This window comes from Cibotium barometz, chromosome 62, assembly GCF_041138505.1.
Source record: "Cibotium barometz isolate CiBa-2024 chromosome 62, ASM4113850v1, whole genome shotgun sequence".
NCBI lineage: Eukaryota > Viridiplantae > Streptophyta > Polypodiopsida > Cyatheales > Cibotiaceae > Cibotium > Cibotium barometz.
Genome location: NC_141107.1, coordinates 21,022,265 through 21,034,342, shown reverse-complemented (window position 1 = coordinate 21,034,342; position 12,078 = coordinate 21,022,265). Strand labels below are relative to the sequence as shown.

Genomic DNA, 12,078 nt, shown 5'->3' with positions numbered 1-12,078 from the left:
TTGGTGGAGAAGGGATTCCCTACTGATCGGAGACTTTCAGACTTCTGTATTGTGGCTGGTTGATTTCTTCTTTGGCTACTAAGAGCTGGTCAACTGCTGCAAACAGCCCTTCAAGGCTGGTCGACTAGCTCTATGAGCCATACGGGAGAAAGGTGAAGATGCAGGGTTGTCTCGGGCTGATGTGGGAGTGCTATGGGTTGTCCATAGCTGTCCTGCATGTGCTTGATGCCGGGAATGCTCTCTTGTGCTGAGGAACGACATCAACTTCAGCATATGCTTTTGTTTTGCTTTCATACTGTACTGGAAGAGATAGATGCTAGCCAGTGGAGATAGATGCTAGCCAGTGGAGAATCCCTGGGCACCCGTGAAGTTGTATTTGGAAGCAAACTCCTTTTCGGTAATCTAACCATAAAGAAGGGGGGGGGGAAGGGGTCAACCCAACTTCTGGCCCCTAGTGTGGTGTACTGTGCAGAGTCGTCATCTTTCCTTTAACTGGCATGCTTATGTGTATTTTCAGTTTTCATGATTGATAAGATTTCTATCTAATAGTTGCCCTTCTGTTTAGACCCTAGGTACAAGAAGTTACTCAATCCTAATGGGATAGGTCATATGCTTAGCTATGACAATTGTCTCTATGTTGTCAAATTTTCCAGTTCCTCAAGAGTTGGATTGAGGAATTATTATGTTTCTCACGACTCTGATACGAGTTGGTCTAGCTTTTGTTCCACTCAGATAGTTGTAGGAACAATGACTACACGTTTAGAAAGTTCCTATGAGACAGACATATGAGTGGAAAGATTAGACATGCGTGAACCAAATTATGGAGTCAGTTGTCAGATGTAGTTTTTCCCGTTTATTTCCAAGAGTGGAAATGTCTTAGGTGGGGAAATATGTTATGTACCTAGTACTAATACTTGGGATTAGTAGCCTAATCTAGCAGGGCTAGGGGAGCCCTAGGTTTACGAGAAAGCAGGCTAAAATTGTAGCTAAGGTTACTATTAATAAATCCATGTGTGCTGCCTATTTTAAATAGTTTGGTTATGTATAACGATAATGGACACTATATAAGTGAAACATAGATTATTATTGATGTAGCCTCACTTCTAGTCGTAAGTCTTGACGAAGGCTCCAACCACAATTGTGGCAAAGGACAGATAGGCTTGCCTAGAGCCTCTATGAGGCAGATGCAGCTAGAAGGATTGCCAAGTTGTCAGGCATGGATCTGTGGGGGTCACACCTTGGCCCTTGACTCCAAGGAGGTTCGAAGCATAGAACCTATGGTTGGGAGGTGAGTTAGCTTGCACCCCTCTTAGGGGGTTTGTACTAATCACGTGTGTTCAGTGTTTAGGAGATCTATGGGGTTGTTACATGTCACTTGCCTCTTGTGTACAGCAAAAGTGCCGCCAGCACTGCCCAATCACTGCCCTATCCAGCAGAAGCACCCGCCAGCTCTGCCCAATCGATGCCTTGTCTTGCTATGCAAAGCTGGTCACCACTAGCACTTATGGTGGTTGTGAACGTCCACTTGGCAGAGCTGCCCACATCTGCATCAATTCATCAACAAATCAATCGCCGCATTTGTGTCAGCCATGTGAAAACCATCATTAGGGATTTTTGTCATTTTTTGGGGTTTTGTTAGTTGATTTTGGAAGCATCCCAGGCACTTCAATTCATTAGTGCATTCTGGATCATTTAATTTTGGAGCACTAGCTCAATTTCATGCATTTTCTAAAGTGCATTCAGGTGCTACACGCTCTCAACACAAGGGGGTCTTGTCTAGTTTAAGCACTCCGTGAAGAAATCTTTCTGCTAATTTGTGGGAATTAAGGCACAAGCAACTCCAAATGTGTTTGAGATCTTGTCTTATAAGGATAAGTTGGATGGCTCCAACTATTCATTGTGGAGTTTTCTGATCACGAACTTGCTTATAGCAAAAGGACTCTGGGACATTGTGCAAGTGATGACACTAGGCCACCCATTCTCCATCCAGCCGCTACTCCTCGAGGTCAAGCTACGGCAGCTCAAGTGGTAGCTAGAAGAGATTGCATCACCTGTTCCTCCTCTTGCTCCTACTCTAGAACAACGAAGATGGGATTCCACAGATGCACAAGCTATGCCAGTTATAGTGCTTTCACTATGAAGGAGTATTATTCCCCACATTCGGTCTTGCCGGACATCCAAGTAGGCTTGAGGCACCTCTCGTGTTACCTATTTAAAGAGATACAACAATGCTTGATGATCCACATAGAAAACAAACTTGGTGGCAAGGAGGTAATAACAATGTGCACAAAGATATTTTATGTAACAAGACCCATTAGTAATTACAGTTGGGCAAAGGTTTTTATACGTACAAACCTTAGAAGATTTCATATGGTTAATAATATGTAAAGTAATATCCCTAAAGTGGGAAAACGCAAGCCCAATTTGTACGCACATCTATTCTTAACTCCTTGGGTTATTTTTAGTGGTATTCTCTATCCTTTACTCTTGATGGTGATGTTATTCTAATTCTCTTGCCTTGACACTTAATACATCTTTCTTTCTTTCTTTCTCTTGGGCATTAACCCTAACAAATACCAGCATGGGAATACAAAAGCAAGACCCAATGAAAAAATATATCGAATTCACAAAATCTTCCACGACCTAGTACCACAAGGTGGTACCACCCTTTCAAACATTTTTATCAAGGCTGCTGACGAGTCACAGGACAGGCCCCACAATTGTCCTCCCTCTTGCCAGGTTGGAGTGGAAACCCCACACAACTATTAAGAGAACCATGTGTCCAATCATAATCATGATCTTTGACGTCCATGGCAGCAGCCAATGTCCCTGTGCCAGCGATGACAAACCTTTAAGGAGCTAGATACCACAAAGTTGTTGTTGCACGGTCACTGCAGATAAAGGTGGAGGGAGCCCAAAGATTGGGTGTAGTGACCACCATGCTCACCTGCATGGGACACACAAGAGCCCCCTCTTGTGAGGGGGTCAGGATCATTTGCACAATTTTTTGCCTGGCAAAGAGCAGTATATGCCATGAAAAAAGTTTGGGGGCAAAGGTGATAAAAACTCATCAGAAATAGTTCTTAAAACCTTGAGATGAGACCATCTTAGCATGCATGTGTAGGAAAACTTCCCAGATATTAACTCACAGGTTTTCAAACTGCCCTACAACAACAAGAACAAGAGCAGTTGCAAGATCGAAACCCTCGGGCGCTAAGCCAGCAGAATATGTCAACACAAACTGCTATGCTGTTGCCACTAAAACAATTATCTTCTTCCTGACAGCTTTGTCGAAGTGTGATAAACCTATTAACCAAGTCCACTGCTTGCATCCAAAACAGAAGTTTGATGCAATTTAAGGCACCTACTTGACTAACCAGCTTGCTGTTGTACTGGGAAAGGTCTTGGCTGCTTAAGGTTCTTCTCAAGCCTTTGTGTTGAGAGTCAGCCCCATTTGTCACTGAAAAAGGAGGATTTCGAGGCCTTTCATCCTCGGACTCTGCACCCCATCGCTGGTGTCGCCGGTTCACAGACAAACATTCCATGTCACTCTGCAAGCAGAATCATTGGTCAGCCAAGGATCAAACACCATGAAAATGAACTTTACTACATTGAAGAGGTGAATGTTTAACTAGTTCTCTTACTTTAGAAACTTTGTGAAAATAGATGGTAAGAGCATGTATTCAAAATAGTAAAAGCATGCTGCAGCATGGAAGGATACACTTACATATGACCACATCCAGTCTATAATATTAAGTAAGGGTGCAAAAGTTAAGGTACAGGGACATGGACATGGATTGAGTACAAGTTGTGAATGCAACCAAGCTAAATCATTTAATCTATAAGCACATAGTTGAGGGGTGAGTTCAGGTTGTTGAAACTTTGAAACAAAATACTTTATTGTAAAACTTGTCAGATGGACATCAAATTTAATTGCTACATATGTAAATTGATGAAGGGGGGCCACATATTGGCCCACAAGACCAAAAACAATACATGATCACAAATAGTATTGTGATAGTAAATGCATAAATCATCGCCAAATTCCCACTAGAAAACATCAAAAAGAAAAAGAACCATCAAAACACTAAAGTGTAAAATGCAGGAGGAAATATACCATCCATCAAATCCTGTGGCAATCCCTTGAAGACCCAGTGAGATCAAAAAGAACACTACCTGCTGGGCATGTATGACTCTAATCAAGATCCCTAACAAATCTCACACGAGATCAATGCCATTGGGCATACATGCTCATTGGTATGGTCAGTGGGGTTCAAGGACATGCCGGATTCACCCCCATGAGCCCCCCTGTTTGCCTAGAAAAATGTTCATGTGAACAAGTGCTAAATGAAGGACATTAATGTGTGTTTTTAATGTGATTATCATTATTGTAAAGGGGCACACTTTTTTCAAAGGTTAAAAGGGAGCATTTAATATGGATTGCCACCCTTCTGTACATATGGGCAGCTGATCACCATCTCCCATACTCGCATTTCCACCTGGCCGTACTGTTGCTGTACCTGTTTCCATACTCAGTACTGTACCTGCCATACCATCTGGCAGTCTTACTGCCATACCCTGTATCTACTATCTGTACTGCTCCAGCTCCTGCACATAATGTTGTTGTTCTCTGTACCTGCTGTACAAGCTTGCTGCTGCCCTTGTGTACACGACTGTGTTCTTGCCTGAGGGAACCGCCCATGCACCCATAAGTACACTGCTGTACCCGACATGTTCTGGGAGTACCTACTGTTGGACATGTCATCTCCAACCCATCTTACTCCATTTTATGCCACCTTTTATCCACATATTTATCTTATGTAATTAGGGATTTGATGATGCACTGAAAGCTGGATACTGATGTAGATGTTGGAAATAAGTGCACACTAGGTGTACTATTTCTCTAGTCTAGTTTCAGTTCAGTCTTTGTGTCTTGAGTCTAGTGCCATGTGGCACCTCTACATTTATCCCATAAGTGAGTCTACTCAATCTTGTACTTCTCACCTATAAATTGTAGGTGGCACATCAATGAATGTATCAATCTTGTGTCTTGTCTACACTCATCTCAAGGTAACTCTTTGTCTTTCATTTGTTCTTGTTTCATTTCTAGTTTTGCTCTTGCTTTCATATTTTCTACATGGTATCAGCGCAGGCTGCTCCTGCCCTGTATTGCCCGCCATAGCTTCAGGCCACCATCTCCCTAGCTGCGCTCAGCCTGTAGGACCAGCCTATTCACATTCTGCACAGGCTGCGCCGGCCTGAATCTTCTGTCCGCCAGTTTTTTTTTGCTGTCCGCCCTGCGCAGGCCTCATTTCAGTAGCTGCTGCATACTCCTCTTGTTTTCGTGAAGCTGCTACTGCTCTCTCGCTTGGAGCTGCTGCTGCCCACCGTACTGTTGCAGCGCTTCTTTGGCTGCCTTCTTCATCGACTCAAGGGTGCGTATCATCTCAAGGCAGCTGCAGATCGACTGTCCTCCTAACGAGCTATTTGCTGCATTCAGTTCTGCCATTGCTTCCTCTTGAAGAGTCTACAAGGTACTGTGCATTGTCTCCTTCAGTTTGCTGGTTAGTCCTTTTCTTATCCTCATATCTGCAAACTGCTAGTTCCTCATGCTTCGATGGGCTGTCAAATGCTATGGCCTTGACAAGTGGTGAGAGAGCCGGCTTCTAAAAACAGTTTGGATCTCTTCTTTCATTCATTTCTGCAATCTTGTAAGGGAATAGACACTGCCCTTGCATTTTAGCAAGAGGTAAGACCTTCCCACATGGCCTCTTCTACTCATTCTCTCATGTCTATCGACAAATTCAATGGGTCCAACTTTCATACTTGGCAAATCAAAATCAAGTGCCATCTTATGAAAGAAAGTCTTTGGGACGTTGTTCATCATGCTGCTCCCGAAGATTCCGACATTGAGCAAGTTATCACTTATGCTCCCGCTGCCAAGAATGACAAAGCCTATGCTATCATCTTGCTCGGTCTTGGAGATGATTACATTCATCACATCTCCGACATACAGTCTGCTTCTCGAGCATGGATCACTTTGGATACCCTTTTTGGACCCCGCTCTAAAAATTCTAAGATTGCACCCTTTGATCTATATATGCAGGAGGGAGCTACTATAGCCTCTCATGTCAATTATTTTCGCAGTCTTATGGTTCAGCTTGCATCAGTAAAGTCCCCCATCTCCGAAGATATTGCTATTGCTGTGCTTCTCAAAAGCTTACCTGACACCTATGCTACTCTTGTCACTACCTTCAAGTATCACAATAATCCTACTCTTGAAGGTATCATCAATGCTCTCCAAGAAGAGGAAAGAACAAAACAACAAAAGGTAACTGACACTGCATTTTTAGCAAAGAAAGGAGGTTCTAAGGTAAGAAAGCCTTGCACCCATTGTGGAAAAACTAATCATATGGAGAAGGACTGCTTCAAGGCTCATCCATGCACCATTTGTGGCCGTGATAATCACCGGGAGAAGGACTGCTACTCTAAAACCTCTACATCAGCCCCTGCATCTACCTCAACCCATGTTGCTGCAGCATCTACATCAGCAGATCTTGCTGTTCATTCCTCACATGATGAGGAATGGGCTTTCTGATTACTTCACCTTTCTTGTCTACCACTTTGACCACCGATGATGTAGGTCAAGGGGTTCTAGTGTCTTACTCATTATGCTTTTTGACCTCTCTCTTGTCCCTACCCAAGAGGCAGAGATTGCCCTTGAGGAGGGGATGTCTTCAAGGTCCATCTGTTTGTCTACAGTCAGTCTTCTGTCTATCTAGTCTTGTCTGTCTGTTGTCTGTCTATCTGTCTATCAATCTGACTGTGTCTTGTTTTAGATCCATCTTGTCCCTATCCTTGTGGACCCATATGAGGATATCACTTGAGGAGGGGTGTCTCAGGATCTTTTGTCTCTCATGTCTTGTCTCTCAGTCTATCAGTCTTTATGTCTGTCTTCTAGTCTTGTCCATCTTGTCTTCTAGCTTGTCTCTCAATCCTTGTCTAGTCTCTCTGTCTTGGTCTTATCTTTTGTCATGTCATAGTCTTGTCTTTTTGTCTTCCTCCTAGTGTCCACTTAAGGAGGGTGTTGGAAATAAGTGCACACTAGGTGTACTATTTCTCTAGTCTAGTTTCAGTTCAGTCTTTGTGTCTTGAGTCTAGTGCCATGTGGCACCTCTACATTTATCCCATAAGTGAGTCTACTCAATCTTGTACTTCTCACCTATAAATTGTAGGTGTCACATCAATGAATGTATCAATCTTGTGTCTTGTCTACACTCATCTCAAGGTAACTCTTTGTCTTTCATTTGTTCTTGTTTCATTTCTAGTTTTGCTCTTGCTTTCATATTTTCTACAGTAGACTGATGAATCAACGCTGAAACTGCTGGAATCTGCAAACGCAGGGCTGTAGGGCTGAATACTGGAGTGAAACGCAGACTGTATGGCTGTTGTAGATCTGTAAACGCAGCAAGCGGCTGGTTTATATGCAGAAAACGCAGGTGTGTTTGCTAATTTAGGCCTGTAGATGTACTGTATGGCTGCGCTTATGGCTGTAGGGACTGCTGAACTGCATGCGTTGGAGAACCAAGGTGGCTGAAGCAAACTCAAGTACTCCAAGGACTAGATGAGACTAGTCTAGTGCTGAAGGCAAGGGTACTCCTAGGGCTGAGGAGGAAAGCTCTTAGCACACTGAAGACTGAATGCTCTTCTAAGCACTGAGCAAGCCTATTTATACTAGCTAGGGGTTGGTCAAGTTGGCTGCTCATAACTTTAATAATGTTTATAAATGACATTAAATGCTAAATAAATACCATAAAATATGAAAAAAATACCAGATAAATCCTAGTAAATTCCCTAAGGCTTATGAGATGTTCTAAATGATGCACAAGCATATGAATGCATATTATGCAAGATGCAGAGTGTTTTCTGATGCAAACCCTGAGGCTTCTACTAACTCTACATGCATGAATGATTCTCTCCAAGTGGGTTAAGGGACTTGACTGACTAACTGACCCGCTAAGGATGAGGAATGACCTACGTAGCTCGTGCCTGACTTATCCTGGACTGAGGGTGTACAATCGGGTCACGGCGTACGACAAATATCATCCTACTGGGTTCTAATAATGTACACATGTTGCACTGCTGATGATGAGCCAGTTTGTCACCATGCAATGAGTGCAGAGTTTATGTGACAAGAAGTCATCGCTGTGATCACGAGGAGTGAATCTTGTGAAGAAGTGGATGAATCTATGACTGCCGTGTATGCGACTTTGGCAGATCCCTCCTCTGAAACTGTCCTTGCCCTTGTCTTTGGTGTTGTCCTTGTCAGATGCTTTGGAAGCATCTTGGGCTTTATACTTGGCTTTCGCTGCTCGAGAGTCATCACAACAGCCAGCAAGCCTCAGTATGACCTATCTTGCCACAGTAATTACATTCATTGCTTTTGTCCTTGGACTCCTTTGAATCTTGTTTATCCTTGCCTTTGCCTTTGTTTTTGTTGTTGTTGTTGTTGTTGTTGTTGGAGGTCCCTTTTCTGCCTTTGCCTTTGCCATTGTCAAAGGCAACAAAAGCAGACTCCGACTTGCCTTTTCTACGAAGCATGCACTTGTCGTGGAGATAACTCGCGACTTCCTCAAAAGGGGGGAGAGGATCACAGAAATAAATATTATCCTTAAAAGAATCAAAGGAAGCATCTCTCTCTCTCTCTCTCTCATCCTCATCCTCACAACAGACTATTGATATCTCTAGCCTTCTTGTATCACCACATCTTGGATGGACCCTTGCCCAGCATACAGGGTTGATTGACTATTTTTATTTAGCTCTCCCATATCCCATCACTTATTGTACCCTATACCTGGGATAGTAGGATCTAGATTTTCATCTTGTATAATCTCAAAGTCTGAGATCTTAGCTTCAAGTTTTCAATATTAGTTCTGTGTTGCTTTTTTTTTTCATCCATGGCGAGATTTCATGGACACTATGTATACATCATTTTGGTCTCACAGACCCCTTGGGTCTTTTGAAGATGTTAATATAACTCTCTCTCTCTCTCTCTCTCTCTCTCTCTCTCTCTCTCTCTCATATTGAAGATTTCAGGAAACCCAAACCCAAAAATTTGATCCAGCTTTGAGTTGAGGTGAATGTATTTGATGCTTGGCAGTCGTAGCTTTATTAGATGAGTAGTAGGACTTTTGAAGTTTTTCTTTTGTTGGACCAATATTTGGTTTAAGACCTTCATGGTCTTCGTATTGTGTATTCGGTCTCATAGGCCATTTTGGCCTTCCATAGACGTTAATATAACTCTCTCTTTCTCTCTCTGTCTTCTCCCCTCACCCCCCCCTCTCCCTTCCCATCCCAAGCACATGTTACACATACAAACAAAGCTGAAATACTACCTCCGAATCGCTTAGGCAGACTGAGCCTCCTTTTATGTCTGGGTTTTTAATGTAAGAGGAACGGTACTCTGACGAGGAGCAATCAGACAAGTACTTGGCTGAAAAATCTGTCATGCTGGTAGACCTTCTATGAAAGCCCCTGCCACTGGGGGAGGGATCCCTCTTAGACCTGGGCGTTGAAGGCACACTAACTTCAGCTGAGCCAGACCCAATCTGGCAGCCTCTCCTTGTGGTAGAACGGAATGCAGACAATGCCATTGTTGTGTTGCAAGGAAGCAAGTATTGTGTGCTTCTTCACCCCACAAAACAAAAGGGCCTACTTTTTCACTCTCTCTGCAGACCACAAAACAACTGAGTTAAACCCACAATTGGAAGGGTGCAGGAATATTATGGATTTTTGTACAGAATTGATATTAGAAAAGGATTATTTAGTTAGGTTAATTGGGTTAAATGAGCGCATGGGTCTAGTTTGTTTCGCTAAATCCAACAAGGGTCCATAGAATTTGGGCTTTCTGTGGGGGTAAAGATAAAATTGGGCTTGATCTGAAACTAGAGTATTTTTTATTCTCAGAATTCCTTCATCCTACTGTCGCCCGAAGTATGGTTGTTGCTCAAGCTAGCAAAAATTAAAAACTTACGTTTTGAGGTACCTTTGCTCATCGCACATCACAACAGCCTTGGGAAGAACGCCATCGCTGTAGAGGTTTGAGCTCGAAAAGGACGCCCCTTCGTTGGTCAATTGAACAAATGATGGAGCGCTGGACCTAGAGGAAGACCCCACAGCATCATCACAGGTAAATGCTTGGGCGGAGAAAGGCCGGGTGGAATGTGGAGACACACACACACACACACACACACACAGAGAGAGAGAGAGAGAGGAATGAAGAAAAATGCTTCGGCCGGGTGCAATGTGGACACAGATAGAGAGAGAAAGAGAGAGAGAGGACACATTCATAAGGTTAGCAAATTGCAGCTTGCAAGAGAGAGAGAGGACTCATTCATAAGGTTAGCAAATTGCAGCTTGCCCGACAATCTTAAGATATAAACTAATTAGATGGAAATGAGACTTTTAGAGTTCATGGCACATAGTATAGTATATTCAAACAAATATCTGTATTGTATATTCAGACAAATATTTGTATTCAGACCTTCCCCACCGTCAGCCCCTCCCTCTCCTCCTTCTCTCTCCCTCCCTTTACTCGTCAAATGAGACCTTAAATAGAAAGGGTATAGGTGAGTGCATGGAAATAGAAAGCATATGGGGGATCATCCTTTCATTGCCTTAAATAGAGAGGACATGGAGGGGTGAATGCATGCAAATAGCAAGCATATGGAGGTTATCATTTCATTGACATTTTCAAGTCATACTAAAATGGAACCTTAGAAAAACGCTCTTATTCTTGAAAATCTCAGAGAATATATTTAATGGAAACATTTTGGTGCCATATCGAGTTCATGGCACATAGTTTGCTTTACATGGGCCCCCATCCCAAATTGTGCAAACTTTCTAGTCCCATGCAATCATTCATTCATTACCTATAGTGATTTTTCGTGAGCCTTGCCACGTCGATTTTTATCCAGCCATTCCCGCGACAAGATTTTTATTGCACTTTTTGGTAATGCTTGTGTAGGTGTGTAGGCATCCAACTTCATGCTCACTATAGGTTGCTTACATTCTATATTTGCAAAATGGAAAATAGGTGATTGTTACTTAAGAGAGCCCCTATGGCAACTATCCTCTAGGCCACGTGCTCTAAATGTGGCATGGAAAATTCAAGCGTCATATGAACCACCCTACATGAAAAGTAAAACCATGCTTAAGGATGGTGGTTTCTCACAACCATTCTAGCGCAAGGGACTCCTAACTTAGTAAATTAATGCTTAAGGATGATGGTTTCTCACAACCACCCTGGCGGTGGGCAAGTCTTATATGGACCCGATATTTAAAAGGGGGCTCCTAACTTAGGATTGAAGGTGAGCTAGAGCCCCCTTATTAGCTTAAAAGGTTTCTGAATGGGCACCAACTTTTATAGGGGGCTCCTAACTTAGGATTGAAGGTGAGCTAGATCCCCCTTATTAGCATAAAAGATTCTAAATGGGCACACCAACTTTCATAGGGAGTATGTTTTCAACACATGGCCCCATCAACGTAGGCTATCACTTTACCAGCTAACCTAATTTGATTCAATGTCTTAAAAGTATAAATAAACATCATCTCTTGTGTGTTGGAATGGACCAATCATGGGCAAAGGGAGATTTGTCATTGTGTATCAAGCAAGCAATTTTTTTACAAACTTCCCTTTGTTTTGCTCCTTGGAGACAATGCAACTCACTAGCAAACCCAAATGATCTTGTGAGCTCCAGTTAGAGACTTTTTGACAATTATCTTGTTGTCATACAAAGTAATGCCATATCAAGCAAAGGATGAGTGTGAAGTGCATCAAAAGACTAAGTTTCCTCTAGAAAGCTTCAACACATACATGCATAATATGATAAAATATCAATAACCTTGGATCTTTGTGGTGCACATGGTTGTTTTCAAGTGTTTTATTCAATATTAATCATTCAAAAGTGTTTTTATCAGTATTAATCAATATCGATAACCTTGGATCTTTGTGTTTTTATCAATATTAATCATTCAAAAGTGAAAATGCATAAGATTGCAATATGAAGTCCATCTTTT

General features: G+C 42.4%; 1 protein-coding gene across 3 annotated transcripts in view; it reads right to left on the bottom strand.

Annotated features, from left to right (window-relative positions):
* LOC147604236 (uncharacterized) overlaps nt 1-10,431 on the bottom strand; it is an 81,361-nt gene extending 70,930 nt beyond the window's left edge. Inside the window, exons 1-3 of one of the 3 annotated variants that reach the window (XR_015265398.1) lie at nt 10,034-10,431; nt 9,396-9,726; nt 3,369-3,551 (exon numbers count right to left, since the gene is read on the bottom strand). The gene's annotated coding sequence lies outside the window, so the exon portion shown is untranslated. The remainder of the gene's footprint in view (nt 1-3,368; nt 3,552-9,395; nt 9,727-10,033) is intronic. The other 2 variants (XR_015265400.1, XR_015265399.1) reach the window with 2 other exon arrangements.
* Between the last annotated feature and the right edge of the window lie 1,647 nt (nt 10,432-12,078).